We start from the raw sequence: 17633 nt of genomic DNA, 5'->3' as shown, positions 1-17633 counted from the left end.
CCGATCTTTCAATCAAACCTGGATCCTATGTTTTTTTTCTTAGTGCCTCCTATTTATCAGTTTTGACTCAAAACCCTATCCTATGTTTTCTTTTCGTAATGTCTCTTATTATTCAACCAAAAGCTTAATCCTTTCTTTTCTTTTCTAAATGTCTCCTATTTTTGAATTAAAACCCTAATCATATGTTTTGTTTTCGGAATGTGTTCTACTTTTCAGTTTAGAATCAAAACCCAAATACTTTGTTTTCCTTTTGAAATGTCTCAGTTTTTTGAATCAAAACCTTAATCCTATCTTTTGTTTTGAAAATCTCTGCTAATTTTTAATCAAAATAATAATCCGATGTTTTTTTTTTTAGAACGTCTCATATTTTTTTAGTGAAAACCCTAATCCTATGTTTTTTTTAATAATTCTCATATTTTTTTACTCGAATCCTAATCCTATGTTTTCTTTTTAGAATGTCTCCTATTTTTTAGTTTTGAAAGAAATTCCTAATCCTTCGCTGTCTTTTCGGAACGTCTCCCATTTTTTAATCTAAACTCTAATCCTTATTTTTCATTTTAATATGTCTTTTATTTTTCAAATAAAATCCTAATCCTATGTTTTCTATTAGGAATGTCACCTAAATTTTTTTTCAATAAAACCTAATCCTATTATTTCTTCACAGAATGTCTTTTAGTTTTCAATCAAATCCCTAATCTGACATTTTCTTTTCGAATTATCGCCTAGTTTTTCTGATTTAAATCAAAACTCTAATTCTATGTTTCTTTTCAGAATGTCTGTTTTTTCTATTAAAATCCCTAATTTTATGTTTTATTTTTGTAATGTCTCCTATTTTTTGGTTTCCAATCAAAACCACAACCCTTTGTATCACTTTCTGAATGTCTCCAATTTTTAGAGTTTTCAATCAAAACCATAATTCTATGTTTCTTTTCAGAATGTCTTCTATTTTTGAATCAAAACCCTAATCCAATGTTTTTTACTTGCAATGTCTCCAATTTTTGAATCAAAGCTCTAATATTTTGTTTTCATTTATGAATGTCTCTTATTTTTCAGATTTGAATCAAAACCCTTATCGTATAATTTCTATTCTGAATGTCTGATATTTTTAAACTCTAATCCTATGTTTTCTTTTCGTAATATCTCTAATTTTTCTGTCATGAATCAAAACCTTAATTCTATATGTCTTTTCCTAATGCCTCTTTTTTTTTTAATAAAAATTCTAGTCCTTATCGTATGTTTTATTTCTATAATGCCTCCTATTTTTTAATCAAAACACTAATCCGCCATTTTCTTTTGAGAATGTCTCATATTTTTCAATCAAAACCCTAATCATATCTTTTCTTTTGGGAATGTCTGTTATTTTTGAATCAAAACCCTAATCCTATGTTTTTCTTTCGGAATGTCTCATATTTTTCTATCAAAAGCATAATCCTATATTCTCTTTTGGAGACGCCTCCTATTTTTTAATCAAAACTGTAATAGTATGTTTTTTTTTTGGAATGTGTCCTATTTTGCAATGTTAAACTAAAACCTTAAATCCTTTGTTTTGTTTTCAAAATGTCTCCTATCTTTCAATCAAAACCCTAATCATATGTTTTCTTTTTGGAATGTGCCCTATTTTTAGGTTTTGAATCAAAACCATAAGAGTTCATGAGCCTAGTTCGAGGGGAACAAAAACGATCACGAGAATAAGAGACGAGTTGAAGGACTTAGCTAGTTTTTGTTCCGAGTTAGCACCCTCATCGAGAAGGTTCTTTGTTTTAAATTTGAAGTTGGTTTGAACTTGGGAATCCGAGAAAGAATGACAATCACAAGCAAGCAAAGCTTCAAGGAGGTGGTACAATCAACCTTGAGGGCAGACCAGTCAGTTAAAGAAGTCAAGAGAGTTTGAGAAAACACTGCTAAGAGAAGAAGCATGGAAATATGTCAACCTTCCAAGAAGAGTAGGAATGAGGGTTCCTCTAAGGGCACATTTTTGCATCAGGCCCTACTGGACCTCCACCACCTCAACGGGGTGACCATTAGAGATTCTCACGTTTTGACGGTGTTCCTAGTGTCGAGGTCCAGAAGCTAATGCCAAGTGTTGGAACTATGGGAAGTCTCATAAAGGGCGTGTCGGGCGCCTGCAAGTGCTTCCATTATGGTCATCTCGGACACTTGAGATCAGCATGTCCAAATCTAGGATGGGGTGTATTTGCACCACCATCTCAGGGCCATCCTAATCAGTCCAGGGGTCTTCAGACAAGTAGCATCTACTCCAGCTTCTACCAAGTCAGGAGCTACCAGCAACATTTCACAGCTAGGTCCCCAGCGACCACAGACCAGAGATCATACCTAAGTTTTTGCCATAAAAGAGGAAGAAGCTGAGTGTAAGCCTAATGTGATCACAGGTACGCTGTCCATTTTTCAACATGACACTTACGCATAGATTGATTCTTGATGAGAGCGCTCTTTTGTTAGCACAGCATTTGCATGTCATGCCGATAGTGCCCCTTCCCCCTTAGGGTGTGAGTTGGTGATACAAACCTCTCTTGGTGAAGAGGTAGTCAGGATTCAAACCGCTCTTGGTCAAGAGGTAGTCAGGAGTTTGGTGTTTAGGGGATGTCCTGTGATCGTTAGTGGAGTGGTGTTGAAGACAGACTTGATTCCTTTGGAGATCAAAGAATTCGATGCCATCCTTGGTATGGATTGGTTGGATATGCATCATGCTTCCATTGATTGTTTCAAGAAGGAAGTGGCTTTTCTTGGGTCCTTAGGACCCACAGTGGTGTTAAAGGGTGTGAGAAGGACTTTTGACAATGCCCCTTATGTGTGACCTGCAAGTGCATGGGTTTGTCAAAGTAAAAATCCCATTTGAGTGGGGTTATATCGCATCCACAGGGAGTAGGCAATAAGAATACTTAAATTGCTGCTTAACCAAGTGAAAATGAGCAATGATTGTGTTGATAAGATGTAGTGTAAACAAGAATAAAAGAAACAAGAAAGAGAAGCACAAGTAAATCAGAGATAAGGCAATCGATATAAATGAGGTACTCGGATATTGTTCCACCTAGGACAATCGTTTCAAGTCCAGAACCAACTGTTATGCTTCCTAATTAATGCATTAAGGAGTAGTGGAAATCCTTTAATACACAGTCCCAAATCTAAGGTCAACCGTGACTAACTCTATACGATGTCCCGGTGGAGAAATCGAACAATCTCAACACCTCGCACTTGTATAGAATTGCATGGAGTTTTAGGGATTCCCAGTGATAAACCCTCTTTCTAGATGTAGACCTAACCCTTTGGTCTAGGTCCGAGGTCCCTAGTCACAATTAAGCCTAGGTACTAAAATCACTTCAACGCTTCACTCCGTTGCCTTTGCAACTAAGCCCCAGCGGAAGGTCATCCCTTAGCCCGTTCACTCCACTATGACCGCAAAGAACTAAAGGAAATGGAGATAGGATAAATCACGTCGAAGGGGAAAGGGGACGCTCCGTTACCACTCGACTCACCCTCTCAACCCTCTCCAATCTAGATTTGTCTAACTCACGTGGTGTGTCACTCACTCACAAGGGTTACCAAGGTAAACTCTCAAACCTAGTGTCACTCTAAGGGAGCATTCAATCAATCAAACATTTAAGATTACAACTCAATTAAAACATCAATTAAGGAAAGTATAATAAAAGGTTTAATGAATCAAAAGAATGCTGAAATCGGGCTGAAAATCGGCTTTAAAATGGGCTGGAATCGGGCATCCACACGCCCCTGTGGATTTTTTGCAGGAGTGTGGGTAATCTTCACATGCCCGTGTGGATTCTCTAAAATTCAATTTCTCGGCCGGCAGTGAACAGTATCTTCTGCAGTAAATTGCTATAGTGTTTTGCAGCAATAACGGCCCGAAACACTGCCGAATCCATGTTTTTATCGAGGTAACGTAAACAGGCACACGTTTACGTTGTATACCTTTTTGCTTCTTCAATAAACTGCCTTTGTGCCCCTCCAAATCATTATGCTATCTTGAATACAAGGAGGTTGGCACACATTCTCGCATCTTGAACCCGACTTATGTCTTCGCGTTTGATTCTTCTTGAGAATTCCTCCAAATGTGTGCATTCACGATCTATATTGGCTTCTCTATATGCATGAAGTAACACAAATGCACCAGTATTAGCACTAAAACCTGATAAAAGTAATGCTCAATATAAGAAAAGAATACTTCGCATTCTTATCACACAAACACTTATCAAACTCCCCCACACTTAAGCTTTTGATTTTCCACAAACAAAAATAAAACATCGAAGCATAGACGAAGGAAATATTGGAAGTGCTTGGCCTTAGGTTCACCAAAGCATGCAAAGAGAGCATTGTACAAGTAAGGAAAATTCCAACACTAAATACGAAAAATCAATGCTCTAGCTAAAACCTTGAATCAAAAAGGACAATAAACCTGAAATCGTGTAAGTGTGTGTAAAACTCACTCAAGTCAACCCAAAGTATACTCCTCAAAGTTCTAAGTATAAGAGACTTATTTATATACACAAAGTAACAAAAATTAAAAAAAAGATGGTAGTAGCTTCACACATCCTTTAAGGTAGCCCTTTCCAAAGCGGCCGCTAAGGTGGCTTTTACACTTTCGAGGTGGTAGCTTTCACTCATCCAATGAGATAGCTCTTTCTCTCATTAGGGCATAACTAGTATCCGACTTATGAGAGTAGATTCATACTTCATAGTTGGTAGCTCTTTCCACCCAACAAGCACAAGTAAACAATAAAACTATTTTGTTGTTCCTTTTTCTATTTTTTTTTTCAATCAACAAAAGAAACAACTATAATTAGTCGCTTCAACAACGAACTTGAGTTTCCAAAAGAGTTTAATGAGCGAGTAGTGCAACAAGCATCAATCAAGCAAAAATTCCTAAAAATTCAAGCAAGAACTAGAGCATGAGAATGTTCAATGTTAAAAAGTCTCCTAAACTCAAGAATGCAATCATTGCAACTAAGGTGAACCGCCATTGGCTATGTGAGCATGTATGTGAACCAAAACTAATATAAAAGACATGTGCACTATGAAACTCCCCCCCACACTTAAGTTGTACATTGTCCCAAATGTACATATTCACACTCACTAATAATGTAAAACAATCAAGAATATATGTGGGAGAGGCCATCGAAATAATACTCCCCTGACTCCTAGTGTTGCATTTGATGGAGCTAAATCCTTGGGAGTGATGTTCTGACGAGTTGTGAAGCATACACGACCAAGGGCAAAAGCACTTCAGTCATGTCCATGACTAGTTCTCAATTCCCATAATGACAAGACCATCTGCATGTATATACAAGGGGTTTTAGTGAAGCTTGATAAAAGAAAAACAACTTGAGTAAATAAAAGATAAAGAAATGAATACAACTCGAGACAACAAAATGAAAAATAAACTTAGAAGAAAAGTCCTTTCTGAGTATACAAGTCCAAATTGAAATGCAAAAGTAATAAAGACGATGAAAACTAAAGTCAAGTGTCGGTGTCATCAGCTGTCGGCTCTGCTGCTACTGCTGGATAATAGAATGGTGCTGGTGGATCAGGTGATGATGAGGCCGGAGGAGCTGGAGGTCGGCTAATCAATAACCTCGTAACTTTGTCGAAACAGGGCAATCACATCGGGTATCTCGTCTTGATCGTATCGCTCGAATATCGGTGATCACAAACCATAATACACTCACGACACTCTCGAGCCTCTCAATACGATCATGAACTCAAGGAGGGGTAAAAATAGGCACTGAGTGCCAGAGTGTCTCCTGTGGTGCAAAGGGTGCTCCGGCCCCTAACTGTGCAAACTGAGGCTTGGGGACCTGTCCGAAACCCTCCGCTACATCCTTGCCACCCTCAGCGATCTTTGAGGTGGCTGTAGCTATAATGTATGCTCCAGGCCCACATCTACGCACCAACCCCATCATCCTAATCGTATCAAGTCCAAGAGGGGAAGGCACGACCGTCCTCTCAGCATATCATATAGTGTCTAGAAAACCCATCCCCAAGATGAGTCTAGTGCCATAAGGACCAGCGAATAATACACCCACTCTCGCAAACTGGCCCTGATGCCTCAAAATGTCTGCCACTACGTGCCGCAGGTGAATCGGCACATTGCAGCACCATGGAGTATAAATCGAGTAAGTCCTGCCTATTCAAAACAGCTTTGTTATCGTATCGACAAGACACAGACCTGCTGAGGACTGAGTGTAAGTATCTGTAGCTCAGCAGGGAGAGGTTGGTGGCCTTGGACACTCCCGGAGTCATAGTACCCGGAAATCCGTCGGCAAATGTCCATACTCCTCTGTACCTGTGTGACTCTCGTTGTACAAGCCTATACGAACCGAGAACTCATTGACACTCATGCGAAACGGATGTCTGAATGCTCAGAACTGTACAGCATCCACGATGTCCAAACTCCCATATGACTGATCAAACTCGAAAGACGCCAACACCTCTAGTGTCAACGCGCGGAAAGCTGGCTCTCGGATCGTTAACAATCTTCTCCAGCTTCCACTATTAACATCTCACCAATCTCATCGGCTAGCTCGTCACCTCGCTGAATCTCTCTTAGCAAACTCAAATCCACAATGCGAGACTGACTAAAACGGAGTGCCGATAATCTCTCAAATCGAGCCTGATGCTCGGGATTCGAGAATTCCATGTGTACTGGCTCAGGTGGGGTCTCCGTGGGACACTTAACTTCTTGATTCTTCAAACAAGGCGCCATATCTGCAAGAATTGACGAGAAAATGATCAATGAAGCTCTGGAAATAATACTGCAGAATTTCACACGGTCGTGTGGAAATTCTACACGACCATGTGTATCTGTGGGGCGTGAAAATCGCACGGCTTCATGTCAAAGTGTTTCAAACACCCGTCAGAGATTACATACGGCCGTGGACTCTTACTGGGCAGTTCACAGGTGCAGAAATACGCCCCTGTGTATTCTCGGGATGGAGGAGAAACTCTCTACAGAGATCCACATGGGTGCGCGGAAAATACCCACACCCTTGCATTTGTGGGAGAGTCATCCACAGGGGCGAGTCCACGCCCCTGTGTTACTCGACAAGCTTCCTTGTGGTCTTTCTGATAGAGATTTCGCAATTTGTCCCACTTAATTTTCTAGGTTGTGAAATGAAGCGGTGTGCTTGCGAAGTGTAGCCTCGACCGATTGGAATCGTGTATCCGATGATTGCACAAATCTAGTCAAGGCTTTCTCTAAGTCGGTCATTCGGGTTTCCAAGCCGGACACTCTATTTTCTATGTTTGGGGCTTGTTGTTGTTGGAAATCCGGTTGTGCTATGACCTTTGGTTGTCCTTGGTTGCTCAATGAAAAGGTGGGATGATTCTTCCAACCCTGATTGTAGGTGTTGCTATATAGATTACCTTGGTTCCTCATTGCATTATCCATAAAGTCAACTTTCTCCACCGAAGATACATCACCAATAGAGATTGAGCAATCGGAGGGAGCATGTCCTCCGCCACACCTGGTGGAAGTAGTCACGGCCCCCACTCTATTCGAAGTTAGAAGGTTTAACTTCTTACTCAATGATTTAACTTGGGCTGCCAAAGAAGTGAATGTATCTACTTCATGGAGCCCGGCCACCTTCTTCCTTTCCCGCGCGTTCCACTGATAACTATTCATTGCCATGTCTTCTACTAACTGTCGGGCTTCTTCCAGGGTTTCACTCCCCATTGTTCCTCCTGCGGCGGCATATAACAATTGCCTTGTACTCGGATTCAACCCATTACAGAAAGTCTAAATAATCATCCATTTGAGAAATCTGTATTGTGGGCACCTCCACAAAAGATCATTGAAGCTCTCCCATGTCTCAAACAATGATTCCAATTCCATCTGGACAAACGACGATATCTCATTGCAAAGCCTGGCTGACTTCCCTTGAGGGAAGTATCTAGCAAGAAAAACTTCGACCATCTCATTCTAAGTCGTGATGGATGCTTTTGACAAGGAATGGAGCCACTACTTGGCTCCTCCCTTGAGAGAGAATGGGAAAACCCTCAATCTAATAGCATCATCCTATACACCGTTAATTTTCAGCATATCACAGACTTCCAAGAAGTTCTATATGTGGTTGTTTGGATCCTCATCTGCCAAACCATTGAACTCGCTGACTGCTGAATCATCTGGATGAATGATGGTTTTAGCTTAAAGTTTGGAGCTGTAATCAAGGGTCGCACAATGCTAGATTGTGTCCCCCAGTACCGACGGTCTGGCATAATCAGATAATGTTCACTGTTGTTCATTCTGCTCAGCCATGTTGTGAAATCCGTCAACTTCCACTTCAGCTAGATTTGACGGTTCTTGCACAGGTTCTTTCCCTTTTCTTCATAGTGTACGTTCAAGTTCGGGATCTCCTTCAATTAATATCGAAGGGTTCCCTTGGGTCATAATCTGGAGCTGCAATAAAAAAGAAAAGAAAAAATCAGAATGATGATAGAATAGGAAAACTGTGCAATAGAATGAATGAGTGCATGGCTAAGATAACAAAGTGCAAAGTATCTCTAAACGCCTACTCCACGGCAACAGCGTCAAAAACTTAACAACGCCCCTTGCGTATGTCCTGCAAGTGCACGGGTTTGTCGAGTAATAAAATCCCAGGTGAATGGGTATCGTATCCACAGGGAGTAGGGAGTAAAAATACTTAAATTGTTCCTTAACCAAGTGAAGATGAATAATGATTGTGTTGACAAGATGCAATGTAAACAAGAATAATAGAAACAAGAAAGAAAGCACAAGTAAGTCAGATAAGGCAATCGATATAAATGGGGTACTCGGATATTGTTCGGCCTATGACAATCGTTTCAAGTGCAAAACCAACTATTATGCCTCCTAATTAATGCATTAATGAGTCATGGAAATCCTTCAATACACGGTCCCAAATCTAAGGTCAACCGTGTCTAACTCTATACCATGTTCCAGAGGAGAAATCGAACAATCTCAACACCTCGCACTCGGATAGAATCGCATAGAGTTATAGGGATTCCAAGTGATAAACCCTCTTCCTAGATATTGACCTAACCCTTTGGTCTAGGTGAAAGGTCTCTAGTCACAATTAAGCCATACGTGCTAAAATTACTTTAACGCTTCACTCCGTTGCCTCTACAACTAAGCCAGCAAAAGGTCATCCCTTAGCCAATTCACTATACTATTACCGCAAAGAATTCAAGGAAATAGAGGTAGGATAAATCACATCAGAGGGGAAAAGGGGACGCTCCGCTACCTCTCAACTCACCCTCTCGACCCTCTCCAATCTAGCTTTGTCTAACCCTCATGGTGTGTCACTCACTCACTAGGGTTACCAATATGAACTCTTAACCCTAGTATCACTCTAAGAGAGGATTCAATCAATCAAGGATTGAAGATTGGAACTCAAATAAAACATCAATTACTGAAAGCATAATATAAGGTTTAATGAAACAAATACATCATAAGGTTCACAAATCCAAGCACCCACTAGGAGGTTTAGCTCTCCATAGAGCTAGTTACAATCAACGATGAAAATCGAATGTAAAACAAGTAACCCATAGAAAACCCCCTCGATAGTCATAACGATGGTCTTGTGCAGAAGCCTCGTCTCCTCCAAATGTCCCCTTGTAAGGCTTAGGACACACCTCGCCGAATTGGTGCTAACGAAAGCTCTCCCAATAACCTTCTTCCAAGTAGAACGCGATGTCGAAGCCGAAAAACCTATCCAAAAACCTTGCCAATACCTCTCAAAACCCTAGCCGCAGCCCCTTCTCGATTTTAGGAAATAATGGAGGAAAGAATGTTGAAATCGGGGCTGAATCTGGCTTAAATACGGCTGGAATCGGGCATCCACACGCCCTTGTGGATTTGCCACACGGGCCTGTGGAATTTTCGTACGGGCGTGGATAATTTCCACACGCCCGTGTGGATTCTCTGGAATTCTCTTTTTCAGCCGGCTGTGAGTAGTGCCTGCTACAATACCATGCTCATCATAAGAAAAGAACATTTTATATTCTTATAACATAAGCACTTATTAAACTCCCCCACACTTAAGCTTTTGCTTGTCCTCAAGCAAAAATTAAAACATTGAAGAATAGACGAAGGAAATATTGGAAGTGCTTGGCCTTAGGTTCACCAATGCATACAAAGAGAGCATTCTACAAGTAATACAAATTTCAACATTAAATACGAAAAATCAATGCTCTAGCTAAAAACTTGAATCAAAAAAAGACAATGAACCTGAAATTGTGTTAGTGTGTGTGAAAACTCACTCAAGTCAACCCAAAGTATACTTCTCAAAGTTCTAAGTATAAAGGACTTATTTATCTACACAAAGTAACACAAATTAAAAATGTGGTAGTAGTTTCACACATCCTCTAAGGTAGCCCTTTCCAATGTGGCCGCTAAGGTGGCTTTCACACTTTCGAGGTGGTAGCTCTTTCTACTGAGGTGGTAGCTTTCACTCATCCAATAAGATAGCTCTTTCTCTCATTAGGGCATAACTAGTATCCGACTTAATAGAGTAGATTCATAATTCATACGTGGTAGCTCTTTCCTCCCAACAAGCACAAGTAAACAATAACACTATTTGGTTCTTCCTTTTTCCATTTTTTTCAATTAACAAAAGAAACAACTACAACTACTCCCTTCAACAACGAACTTCAGTTTCCAAAAGAGTTTAATGAGCGAGTAGTGCAACAAGTGTCAATTAGGCAAAAATTCCTAAAAATTCAAGCAAGAACTAGAGCATGAGAATATTCAATGTTCAAAAGTCTCCTAAACTCAAGAATACAATCATTGCAACTAAGGTGAACCGTCATTGGCTATGTGAGCATGTATGTCAATCAAAACTAAAATAAAAGACATGTGCACTATGAAACTCCCCCCACACTTAAGTTGTACATTATCCCCAATATACACATTCACACTCACTAATAATGTAAATAAAACAATGAAGAATATATGTGGGAGAGGCAATCGAAACAATACTCCCCTGACTCCTAGTGTTGCATTTGATGGAGCTAAATCCTTGGGAGTGATGTTCCGACGGGTTGTGAAGCACACATGACCAAGTGCAAAAGCACTTTGGTCGTGTCCATGACTAGTTCTCAATTCCCATACTGACTAGATGATCTGCACGCAAAAATGAGGGGGTTTAGTGAAGCTCAATAAAACAAAAACAACTCGAGTAAATAAAAGATAAAGAAATGAATTCAACTCGAGACAACGAAACGAAAAATAAACTTAGAAGAAAAATTCTTTCTGAGTATACAAGTCCAAAATGAAATGACAAGTAGTAAAGACGATGAAAACTAAAGTCAAGTGTCAGTGTCATCAGCTGTCGGCTCTGTTACTGCTGCTGGATAATCAAATGGTGATGATGAGGCCGGAGGAGCCGGAGGTCGGCTAGTCAATGACTGCTGTAACTTGTCAAAATGGGGCATCACATAGGTATACTGTGCTGATTGTATCGCTCGAATCTCGGTGACCACAGACAAATAATATACTCACAGCACTCTCGAGCCTCTCAATACAATCATGAGCTCCAGAAGGAGTAAAAATAGGCAACAAGTGCCAGAGTGGCTCCTGTGCTGGAAAGGGTGCTCTGGTCCCCGATTGTGCAATGAAGCGGTGTGGTTGCGAAGTGTAGCTTCGACCGACTAAAACCGATTGTCCGATGTTTGCACAAATATGGTGAAAGCTTTCTCTAAATCGCTCATCCAGGTCTCCAAATCTGGAACACGATTCTCAATGGTTGGGGCTTGTTGTTGTTGGAAATCCAGGGGTGCTATGGCCTATTGCTGCCCTTGGTTGTTACTCCACGAAAAGTTTGGGTGGTTCTTCTAAACCGGATTGTAAGTATTGCTATAAAATCAACTTCGTCAACTGGAGATGCATCTCCAATAGAAATAGGGCAATCGGTTGGAGCATTCCCCCCCCGCAACCTGTGCAAGTAGTAACGACCGCCAATCTATTAGGAGTTAGAATACTTCATCTTTTTCGTGAAGTTCGGCGACCTTTTCCTTTCCCGCACATTCCACTAATAACTGTTCGTGGCCATGTCTTCTAGTAATTGTTGGGTTTCTTCCAGGGTTTTACTACTCCCCATTGTACCTCCTGCGGCGGATCTAGCAATTGCCTTGTACTCAGATTCAACCCATTATAGAAAATTTGAATGATCGTCCATTCGGGAAATACGTGTTGTGGGCACCTCCGCAAGAGATCCTTGAAGAGCTCCCATGTCTCAAAAAATGATTACAATTCCATCTGCACAAACGACGATATCTCATTGCAAAGCTTGGCCGACTTCCCCGGAGGAAAGTATCTAGCAAATAAAGCTTCAACCATCTCATTCCAAATTGTGATGGACGCGTTTGGCAAGGAATAAAGCCACTGCTTGGCTCTTTCCTTGAGAGAGAATGGGAAAGCCCTCAATTTAATAGCATCATCCGATACACCGTTAATCTTCTGCATATCACAAACTTCTAAGAAGTTCTCTATATGGTTGTTTGGAACCTCTTCGATGAAACCATTGAACTGCGCTGACTGCTGAATCATTTCAATGAATGCCGGCTTTAGCTCAAAGTTCGGAGATGTAATTGGGGGTCACACAATACTCGATTGTGTGCCCAAAACTAAGGGTCTAGCATAATCAGAAAATGTTCTCTGTTACTCATTCTGTTCTGCCATATTATCTAACCCTTGACTTTCTACTTCAGCTCGGATTGACTGTTCTTGTATAGATTCTTTCCCCATTCTTCTAAGTGTACGCTCAAGATCAGGATCTCCTTCAAAGATTTGTGAAGGGTTCCGTCGGGTCATAACCTGGAACTGCAACCAAAAAGAAAAGAAAAATCCCAGGTGAGTGGGGTATCGTATCCACAGGGAGTAGGGAATAAGAATACTTAAATTACTACTTAACCAAGTGAAAATGAACAATAATTGTGTTGATAAGATGTAGTGTAAACAAGAATAAAAGAAACAAGAAAGAGAAGCACAAGTAAATGAGAGATAAGGCAATCGATATAAATTTGGTACTCGGATATTGTTCCGCCTAGAACAATCATTTCAAGTGCACAACCAACTATTATGCTTCCTAATTAATGGATTAATGAGTCATGGAAATCCTTCAATACACGGTCCCAAATCTAAGGTCAACCGTGACTAACTCTATACGATGTCCCGGTGGAGAAATCGAACAATTTCAACACCTTGCACTTGTATAGAATTGCATGGAGTTCTAGGGATTCCAAGTGATAAACCCTCTTCCTAGATGTAGACCTAACCCTTTGGTCCAGGTGAGAGATCCCTAGTCACAATTAAGCCTAGGTGCTAAAATTACTTCAACACTTCAGTCCGTTGCCTTTGCAACTAAGCCCCAGTGGAAGGTCATACCTTAGCCCGTTCACTCTACTATGACTGCAAAGAACTCAAGGAAATGGAGGTAGGATAAATCACATCGAAGGGGAAAGGGGACGCTCCGCTACCTCTCGACTCACCCTCTCAACCCTCTCCAATCTAGATTTGTCTAACTCTTGTGGTGTGTCACTCACTCACAAGGGTTACCAACGTCAACTCTCAACCCTAATGAGCATTCAATCAATCAAACATTTAGTATTGGAACTCAATTAAAACATCAATTAATGAAAAGCATAATAAAAGGTTTAATGAAACAAATATATCCTAGGGTTCACAAATCCAAGTACCCACTAGGGGGGTTTAGCTCTCCATGGAGCTAGTTACAATCAACAATGAAATCGAATGTAAAAACAAGTAATCCATAGAAAAACCCCCTCGGTTGTCATGTCGATGGTCTTGTGGAGTGCCCTTGTCTCCTCCAAAGGTCCCCTTGTCCGGCCTAGGGCACACCTCGCCGGATCGGTGCTGACAAAAGCTCCATCAATAACCTTCTTCCAAGTGGAGCGCGATGTCGAAGCCATAGAAGCTGTCCAAAACCCTTACCAATACCTCTGAAAACCCTAGCCACAGCCTTCTTGAAAGTTGGGGAAAAGATGGAGAAAAAAATGCTGAAAATCGGCTTTTAAAAGGGCTGGAATAGGGCATCCACACGCCCCTGTGGATTTTTCGCACGGGTGTGGGTAATTTCCACACGCCGGTGTGGATTCCCTGAAATTCAATTTCTCGGCTGGTTGTGAATAGTACCTGCTACAGTTAATTGCTGCATTGTTTTGCTACGGTACCCTACTATAATACCATCCCGAATCCATGTTTTCATCGAAGTAACATAAACGGGCACACGTTTAAGTCGTAGATCATTTTGCTTCTTCAATAAATGGCCTCATTGGTGAAGCTCTTGCTATCAATGCACAAATCGGGATACTCGAATGTGACTGCCTTTGTGCCCCTCCAAATCATTGTCATGAATATAAGGAGGTTGGCACACATTCTCGGTTCTTGAACCAGACTTATGCCTTCACGTTTGATCCTTCTCAAGATTTCCTCCAAATGCGTGTGTTTACGATCTACATTGGCTTCTTTCTTTAACATTCGGCTTCACAACCCTATATGCATGAAAGTAACACAAATGCACAAGTATTAGCGCTAAAACTTCATAAAAGTAATGCTCAATATAAGGAAAAAATACTTCGCATTCTTATCACACAAGCACTTATCAACTTTGCCTTCATGTTTGATTTCATCCTTAGAAGCTAGAAGATTGGTGAGCAAGGGTTGTCTAGTGTTTATGGCCCATGTGGTGGATACAAGAGTTAAGGAGCCAGCTATATAAGAGATACCATTGGTGAATTAGTTCCCAGATGTGATCCCTGAAGAACTGCTAGGTTTACCACCAGACAGAGAGATGGAGTTTTCTATAGATTTACTACCTGGTATGGCTCCCATTTCTATACGACCCTACAGGATGGCACCAGTAGAACTGAGAGAATTGAAGACCCAGTTGCAATATCTTGTGGAAAAGGGCTTTATACGACCGAGTATATCACATTAGGGTTCACATGTTCTCTTTGTGAAGAAGATGGATAGATCTTTGAGGTTGTGTGTAGACTACCAAAAAAATTGAATTTTGTAACAATCAAGAACAAGTACCTATTGCCGAGAATTGATGATTTGTTTGATCAGTTGAAAGGGGCAAAAGTGTTCTCCAAGATTGACTTACGGTTTGGGTATCATTAGAAGATTAAGTCAGAGGATGTCCCAAAGGGGCAAAAGGGTTTTTTTTATCAAAACCCTATTCCTATCTTTCAAAAACTTAATCCTTTGTTTTCTTTACGGAATGTCTCTTTTTTTTTAATCAAAACCATAATCCTATGTTTTATTATAATAATGTCTCCTATTTTCTGTCAAAAACCCTAATCCTTTATTTTCTTCTAGGAATCCCTCCTATTTTTGAATCAAAACCCTAACCCTTTATTTTCTTTTTGGAATGTCTTCTATTTTTTAATACTATTTTTTCTTTTCGGAATGTGTCCTACTTTTCAGTTTAGAATCAAAACCCTAATCCTTTCTTTTCTTTTTAGAATATATCCTACTATTGAATCAAAACCCTAATTATATATTTTCTTATAGTATTGTCTCCTATTTTTTATTCAAAACCCTAATGCTATGTTTTCTTATAATAATGTCTCATATTTTTCAATATAAACCATAATCATATGTTTTCTTATAGTAACGTCTCCTATATTTCAATACAAACCATAATCCTATGTTTTCTTATAGTAATGTCTTGTATTTTTCAATCAAAACACTAATCTTATGTTTTCTTTTGCTATTTTTCAATCAAAACAATAATCGTATGCTTCTTTTTCGGAATGCCTCCTATTTTTTAATCAAAACCCTAATCTTATGGCTTATTTTAAGAATGTCTATTATTTTTGTTACAAAACAATAATCGTATGTTTTCTTTTCGTAATGTCTCATATTTTTTAATTAAAACCCTAATCCAAAGTTTTTTTTTACTTGTCTTCTATTTTTTAATGAAACTTTTAATCTTACGTTTTCTATTGGGATTGTATGCTATTTTTTTAATCAAACCAATAATCCTATGTTTTATTTTAGAAATATCTCATATTTTTCAAATAAAATTCAAATCTTATGTCTTGTTTTCGCAATGTCTACTATTTTTGAATCAAAACACAAATCCTATATTTTCTTTTAGTAACGTCTCCTATTTTTCATTCATAACACTCATCCAATGTTTTTTGTATAATAATGTCTCTTATATTTTCAATGAAAAATCCTAATCCTATGTGGAATGCCTACTACATTTTAAACAAAACATTAATTATTTGTTTTCTTTTTGGAATATCTCCTATCTTGCAATCATAACTCTAATCCTATGTTTTCTTTTTGTAATGTCTCCTATTTTTCAATCAAAACATGAGTTCTATGTTTTCTTTTCTTAATGTTTCCAATTTATATGTTTTTGAATCAAAACACTAACCTATATTTTTCTTTTTCAGTAGTGTTCCCTATTTTTTCAATTAAAAAAACCTAATCCATTCTTTTTCTTCTTAGAATGTTTTGCTATTTTTGAATAAAAAAAAATAATCCTATGTTTTCTAATCCTTTGTTTTTTTTATGTCTCATTTTTTAATCAAAACCTTAATTCTATCTTTCCTTTTCGGTAAGATAAGATTATGGTTTTGATTCAAAACACTATTTTTGATAGGAGACACTATTATAAGAAAACATAATATTAGTGTTTTGAATCAAAATCGTAATCCTAAGTGTTCTTTTCGGAATGCCTACTATATTTGAATGAAAACCTTATTTTTCTGTTTTGAATCAAAGCAATAATCCTATATTGTATTTTCAAAATGTCTCATATTTGTCGAGCAAAGCACTAATCCTATGTTTTAGTATAGTAATATCTCATATTTTTCAATCAAAACCCTAATCCTATGTTTTTCTTTTCGGAATGTGTCATATTTTTAGTTTTGAATCAAAACCCAAATCGTTTGTTTTCTTTTCAGAATGTCTTCTATTTTTAATCAAAATCCTAATTCTAAGTTTTTTTTGGAATATTTTCCAAACAAAACCCGAAAGATATGTTTTCTTTTATTAATGTCTCCTATTTATTAGTTTTGAATCAAAAACCTCAGCTATGATTTGTTTTCAGAATTCTCATATTTTTAAATCAAAACCTAATTCTTTCTTTTCTTTTTGCAATATCTGTTATTTTTTAATGGAAACCCTAACCCTATCTTTTTTCTTTATGGAATATGTCCTATTTTTAAGTTTTGAATAAAAACCCATATCCATTGTTTTTTTTCGGAATATCTCATTTTATTGAATCAAAACCCTAATCCAATGTTTTCTTATAATAATCTCTCCTATTTTCAATCAAAACCCTAATCCTATATTTTCTTTTCGAAATATCTCAATTTTTCAATGAAAACCCAAATCCTACGTTTCCTTTTTGTAATGTCTACTATTTTTTAATATAAACCCTAATCCTATGTTTTCAATCAAAACCTAATTCTATTTTTGAATCAAAACCCTATTCTTTGTTTTCTTTTTCGAATGTCTCATTTTTTTTATCAAAACCCTATTCCTATCTTTCAAAAACTTAATCCTTTGTTTTCTTTACGGAATGTCTCTTTTTTTTTAATCAAAACCATAATCCTATGTTTTATTATAATAATGTCTCCTATTT

General features: G+C 38.5%; 2 non-coding genes across 2 annotated transcripts; both read left to right on the top strand.

Annotated features, from left to right (window-relative positions):
• Positions 1 to 7790: 7790 nt before the first annotated feature.
• Positions 7791 to 7897, top strand: LOC120264161. The gene has a single exon (XR_005537333.1). It is a non-coding gene; the product is annotated as a small nucleolar RNA R71 (small nucleolar RNA).
• A 4294-nt stretch (positions 7898 to 12191) lies between these two features.
• On the top strand, positions 12192 to 12298 carry LOC120264166. The gene has a single exon (XR_005537338.1). It is a non-coding gene; the product is annotated as a small nucleolar RNA R71 (small nucleolar RNA).
• Positions 12299 to 17633: the final 5335 nt, after the last annotated feature.

This window comes from Dioscorea cayenensis, chromosome 6, assembly GCF_009730915.1.
Source record: "Dioscorea cayenensis subsp. rotundata cultivar TDr96_F1 chromosome 6, TDr96_F1_v2_PseudoChromosome.rev07_lg8_w22 25.fasta, whole genome shotgun sequence".
Lineage (NCBI taxonomy): Eukaryota > Viridiplantae > Streptophyta > Magnoliopsida > Dioscoreales > Dioscoreaceae > Dioscorea > Dioscorea cayenensis.
The sequence above is the reverse complement of the archived record's forward strand: the minus strand, read 5'-3'. Positions and strand labels throughout refer to the sequence as shown.